The following is a 6574-nucleotide window of genomic DNA, read 5'->3' as shown; positions in this document are numbered from 1 at the left end:
CTGGGAGACACAACCCAAACAGTAATAGAAAGTGGAACACTGTTTACAGTGCTCAATGATATTGCTGTGTTCTTTCTTGAGTCACACAAAAGGATGAATGTGTAGGAAAATGAGAGCCAGGGCAAGCACCAGAAACGACTCTCACCAATTGGCGAGACAAGGTGGTGGGCCAAAGATAATGCTCTCAGGAAAGTGTTTGGATCATTTGCAAATCCACATAATTGTCTCTATGTGGATATCATCCTTGCATTGACAGCTATACAAGAGGACATGACCATGAAAACAACTGCTTGCATTCAAGCACAAGGATTTGTTGAGGCTCTGCTTAAGTATGAGACGATACTGACAGCACAAACCTTCCTCAGGATATTTGAGCAGACATCACCACTGTCCAAATACCTCCAAACACAAGGGATGGATATTTTGTCTTCCCAGAGAATTGTTATGGCAACACACAAAAGCCTGAAAATCAAGAGACTTTGCCTCAGTCAGTGCAGCTGCAGAGAAATTTGTGCTGTGGGCAAATTAAAAATTGCAAGAGCAGGACAAGGAGGTCACAGTCAACAATACAATTAATACAATTAATTTTGTATTTTTATTCTAAACAGCCATTTTACATGTATATTGAGTATAATGGAAACTGAATTAATACATATAGATACATACAGTGTGTGTGTGCGCGTGCGTGTGTGTGTGTGTGTGTGTGTGTGTGTGTGTGTGTGTACTTGTTTTTGCTACATAGTGGGGACCAAATGTCCCCACAATGATAGTAAAACCTGAAATTTTTGACATTGTGGGGACCGGCCTGCGGTCCCCACAATGTTAAAAAATGATTAAAAATAGTAAATGATGTTTATCTGAAAGTGTAACGATGCAAACATGTTTTCTGTGAGGGCTAGGTTTAGGGTTAGGGTTGGGTTAGGGGATAGACAATATCGTTTGGTCAGTACAAAATCTATAGAAGTCTATGGAAAGTCCCCACAATTCACAAAAACAAACATGTGTGTGTGTGTGTGTGTGAACGTGGTGGGCCGGTGTGGATGATGTCCAGGGCTGTTTTTATGTCCCAGTCTAACCCTGGTTGAATCTGATATAATATGAAAACTGCATATAACCAAATGTATAGAAAAGTATGTGTTTTGACATGTATTTTAGGCTCTGATTGTTTATTACAATCATATGTAGTGACATATATATGGTTTGTGTGTACACGTTTGTCTGTCTTTCCTTTTTGTTCTGTATACCATTTATATATGTAAATTTGTAGCAGTGTAAGCTATTCATGTAATGTTTGTTCTGTTTTTGGTAATAAAAAAACACTAATGAAGGAGAAAAAATGCACAAATACAAATGCTTGTTAACTTGTTAATTATATATAGTATATCACCAATGTGAGCTGTTGACAACTGAGAAAGTTGTTTACAAGCAGCAAAAAAAAAAAAAAAGTTTGTCCTTGAAGAAGGACTTTAACTTTTTATCAAGGTGTTTTAATTTTCATTCAGACAAGAGCCATTCAATCACACGTCATTGTTTTTTAATAGTAGCATTTTAACAACGATACACCACATAAAAAAACTACAGACATGCATGATGACCGATATAATTATAACATTGCAAATGAATAGCGGGTATGGGACAACGCGATCCACATGCTTTGTGTTTGAGCCTGGCGTGACGTGTCAGTGAGGTAACGAAGCTTCGTTTTCACAGATCACGTGACAGCCTCATTTCGAGCAAGGCTTCGGAACACTAGTGTGTTCCCATCCCTAATATTATGTCAATGGCCAATGGTAATTATACAAAAAATACAAAATAAATAAATAAATAAATAATAAAAAATTACAAATGTCACAAGAAAGGACAATATCCTTCTGGCGCAGACAAAAGAAAAAAAGGTGAAAACCGAGGGAGGGAAAAAATGGCAAGATAAAGGTATGTGAAGAAAATGTAAACTAAAGTAAGCCATGTTGCGAGCTAACGTTAGCTGGCTAGTTAATTAACATAGCCTATGTATTAAAAAATCATGTTTTAGGGAAGTTCGTGTTTGATTAAACAACCATAAATATAATGTAACATAACTAGTTTTAGATGCAAGTTTTTGTCTTCTGTGTAATAAAGATAAGCGTCTGTTTCATAAACTTGGTACTGATAACAGCTTAACATTATTTACATTAGCCTACCTTTGGGGTCTTAGCTATTGTATTCTGATATGATAATGTGTCAGTTATATCAGCTGTTTATAGAGTGAGAGTTGTTGTTTTTGGTGAACAGACCAACATATTGACAAACTCGTTTCCTTTAGCAACAGCAAGAACATGTTCCTTATTCAGCATTTCAGTATATTAGTGGGGACATTTTGGAACTCATTAGTATGGTCAAATGTGCATACACACTATTAAGTATCAATATTAAATTTAAGAAGTTCATTTGGTTTATTTCCTCCTTTGGTAAAACCTTAATGCACTGTAAGACTAGCAAAATCAAACGAGCAACAAACTACATTAGATCTTTATTGCTGAGAAATTCGGCATGTTTGTCCAAATAGCATTTCATTCATAATTTATCAAACTTACCTGATCATCATAGTCCCAACCCACTGGGGCTAATTCAGATTAATGTTATCAATGTATGTTTTATTTGACTATATTGTGTATAAAAATTCTAAAGTCTAAAATTAGGGTGAAATACTAGTATCATAAACTCCAATGGTTCCGTATGACATGATCACATAGCAGTGAATGAAATGAGTAAACAGACTTACTTGAGTATGCAACTTAAGCTTCATTTCGTGACCTTCTCAGTGAAATGTTACTCTGAATAACATCTGATATACTCCTGCTGTCCTCATTCTGATCTACAGAGAAAATTAAAAGAGAGAAAATTAGGAAATACAGCCTGCAAATATGAATTGGCCTTTCAAGTGGTTTTGAAAAATTAATAAACAGTTTTTCTACAAGAAGAAATTACCTGTTTTCTTTCTAAAGATCTGCCTCATAGATCCTCCAAAGGTAATATTTACTGACGGTCTAATGGGAGGAGAAAAGGATAGCTGTCAGACTGGATAAACAGATGATTGAGCAAGTACAGTGTGTTTTGTGGTTTTGTTCAAATCACCAGAACATCCTGATTCTGACCTATAGGGAAATTAAAAGTGAGAGAAAGACAAAGTCTCACACTCACAAACTTGTCATGATATTGCCTTTTAAACTTTGCTTGTTTATAGACATGCTACAGTATCAGCATGTAGGTTTGGTTTCTAGTTTAAAGTCAATTAAATTTTGAATTGAAATGGACAGTTTTAAAATGTTTTAAAAAACATTTTTCTTAAGGGAACATTCCATTTCACCATACCCTTTAGGAGGTCAGATGAGACGTGACTAGGCTCTGGACAGACAGACGAGATGTGACTAGGGTCTGGATAGACAGACGAAACGTGACAAGGCACTGGGAGGTCAGACGAGACGTGACTTGGCTCTGGGCGGACCGACGACACGTGACTTGGCTCTGGGCGGACCGACGAGACGTGACTTGACAGAGGAAATAAAGCTGTAACTTGACTTGACACAGGAACGACAGCTGTAATTTGACTTGACTTGGGAGATACAGCTGTAGCTTCACTTGACACAGGCATGGCAGTTGTGACTTTACTTGCCTCCGGAAATACAGCCTTGACTTGACTTGACACAGGAATAATAGCTGTGACTCGACTTGACAGAAAAAATACAGCTGTAGCTTGACTTGATTTTGGAAGTGCAGCTCTGACTTGACTTGACACAGGAAACACAGCTGTAACTTGACTTGACACAGGAACAACAGCTGAAATTTGACTTGACTTAGGAGATACAGCTGTAGCTTTACTTGACACAGGAACAACAGCTGTAACTTGACTTGCTTTAGGAAGAGCAGCTCTGACTTGACTTGACACAGGAAACACAGCTGTAACTTGACTTGACTTAGAAAGAGCAGCTCTGACTTTGTTCACGGGCTCTGTTGTCGCCGCCATGGTATGAACGTGCTACGGCACGGCCACCATTTTGCGAGTGGGATGCGCGGCCACCATTACCGTGTTGTCGCGTTCCTCCTCTGCGACACCCACAGTAAACGGTGAGCCCACACACAACAGAGAAAAGTCCAGAAACAGACAAAGTGAGGTTCAAAACAGTATGGTGTAACAAAGCTTTCACTTACTGGGTTATTTTAAAGGTTGTTTACGTGTATCTTGATCCCTAGCCTTGCTTTTTGAAACCTGTTGCTGAGTTTCTGGATGAGTTTAGCGCCGTACTAATGAGGTCCCAGGACACACACACACACACACACACACATCCTACTCCCCTTGCGTTTCCCCAAGTGTTTATGCCTGTCTGCTTGCACAAAAGTGAATCCAGGTACCTCAAAAAGATTGTCAGGCATTGATTGTAGCCAACTTTCTGTAAAGCATAACTAAAATGACTCACATAATTCATTACAGTAGCTTGTTTTGATTTTACTTTGTTGTGACTACTGAAGATAAGGGACAACAGAAGCGGCTGATTACATCTTCTCCTCCTTCTTCATTTCTTACATTTCAATCAAATCATCTCCTTTGGTATGTTTCTACCATCAGGCTCATCTTGTCTTTCAGTTTTAAAAAAAAGTGTCACAGGAATTTCATTTTGGGAGCAAATTGTTTTCCATGTTTCTCGTAGTGACTTAAAAAAGATTTTAAATAGTGAAAAAAAGAGAAAGAAAATAAAAAAACGTAACACACACGGGGTTTATTATCGGAATGAACACAGAAGATAGTGACAAAAATACAAACATAAGATGTCAAATGAATTGTTGCTCCCTGCCAAGAAAATAAAGTAAAAACAGTGAGATGACTTACTTTAATGTAATTAATTTTTTTTGCCTTTGTCACAATCCAAAAAGATTAGCTTCAAAGAGACCTGTCTCTTTCTTTCTCATCTTCTCTGTGTTAAAGTGAAGTGTTTACTCCTGACAGAAGTTTGACAGACTGCGCAGCTGATGAGGAAACACAGAGTTTTGTTGAGATGGGAGGAGCAGAATCCACCTTATGACAGCTAATGAAATCTATGGAAATGTCAAGTCATTGCCAGTTACACAGAAGTATGAATTCTTCTTTCTAAAACACCAGTTTATTGGAAGGGGATAGTGTGTCATCTTTCTCGAACAACAATGTAACTCACTGCTTAACCACCATAGTACGATGCATCAAAGTGTTTAAACTAATAAAGCACATTTGATAAGTGAGAATAACCATAATATGTTAATTGTTTTAAAAAAATGTTGTGGTATTGATTTTAACTTTACAGCATTTTGCAGAAGTCTTTAAAACTTTTCACAGTATACTATAGATTTACAGGTGGATCTTGCCACAGCTATATTTATAGAGTCACGCATTTAAACACTGTCATTTGCTGAACTCTCACACATTCCTGCTGTCTTAACACATTGTATGTTGTTATCGTCACTTTTAAGAATGCAGATCTTCCAGTGACGTCCTTCTGATGTAAGAAAGTGAAAGAGAAACCTGCTTCTAAAGTCAAACAGTCTTCATAAATTTGACATTCATCCAACAAGTACCTGGCATGCAAAAAACAGCATTTTGTATTGCCTTTCTTATATCATTATTGTATTATGTTTCTGTATTATATGTACATAACACTGAGGTTTGTTCTGATGGTGATCAGACTGGTTCTCAAATACAAAGATACGTGTCATTTAGTTTGCATGTCAGCTGATGTTTGATGTTTTACATCCACTACGGCGTGAAGTTTCTTTGGTGACTCTCTGCACCAGGATGCTGGAGATATAGACATTATTAGCCTCATAAGCAGGCCAATCTTATGAAAAAAATAAAAAATAAATAAATGAATAAATAAATACTTTTTTTGCAAAATGTAGGGCGACAGTTTGGGAATGAATTGTCCAGTGAGTAGTGCTTAAAAGCTAATGCTCTACTGACAGGGGCGCACTGGCCATCTGGACGTTATGGAGAAGTCCAGAAAGTCCGTATTCGACGGCCGTCGGCCTGGCTGATTCATCATCAAAGAAACAGTGTCAGATTAAGTAATGTTGACGGCCGAAAAAAAAGGGGGCGCTAATGCGATCTATTTTTGCAAAAAAGAAACCGAAACTGACGCGAAGGAGAGTGGGCTCGTGATGGCAAGTGAAAGATGTGAAGATAAAGGCTTTTGGGAGAAGCTAAAAGGAAAAAAGCTACCAGTTACTTTAGGTTACCGTTGTCCGCCTCTCTCACAATAGAGCATGTAGTCTAGTCACTATAGTAAAATTCCAGAACAACCCTATAGTCCGAACGTTCGCTAATTATTACTCCGCATTGTCTGACATGAACATTCCATTAATTCATAAAGAGACAGCAGCGATTCTGCAACGTGTTACACTTCAGAGCTATTGAGTTAGAAAATAGAGTAAATAGCCTATAAGGTGATTAGTCTGATTAACATGACACGCACACGTCTGGTCAGCTATCCTTGTAGGGACTCTTCACAGGCGTAATGGTTTTTATACTGTACAAACCATATTTTCTATCGCCACGGATTTTATCCGTACA

At 37.8% G+C, this 6574-nt stretch overlaps 1 long non-coding RNA gene across 1 annotated transcript; it reads right to left on the bottom strand.

The window, feature by feature from the left end:
* Window positions 1-2519: 2519 nt before the first annotated feature.
* LOC127158612 (uncharacterized) lies at window positions 2520-6105 on the bottom strand. The gene is made up of 3 exons (XR_007826205.1): window positions 4865-6105; window positions 2968-3026; window positions 2520-2854 (listed from the first exon to the last, which is right to left on the bottom strand). It is a non-coding gene; the product is annotated as an uncharacterized LOC127158612 (long non-coding RNA).
* Between the last annotated feature and the right edge of the window lie 469 nt (window positions 6106-6574).

The sequence above is a fragment of the Labeo rohita genome, unplaced genomic scaffold (genome assembly GCF_022985175.1).
Source record: "Labeo rohita strain BAU-BD-2019 unplaced genomic scaffold, IGBB_LRoh.1.0 scaffold_1600, whole genome shotgun sequence".
Classification (NCBI taxonomy): Eukaryota; Metazoa; Chordata; class Actinopteri; order Cypriniformes; family Cyprinidae; genus Labeo; species Labeo rohita.
Note: the sequence above shows the minus strand (reverse complement) of the source record. Positions and strands in the feature narration are given on the sequence as shown.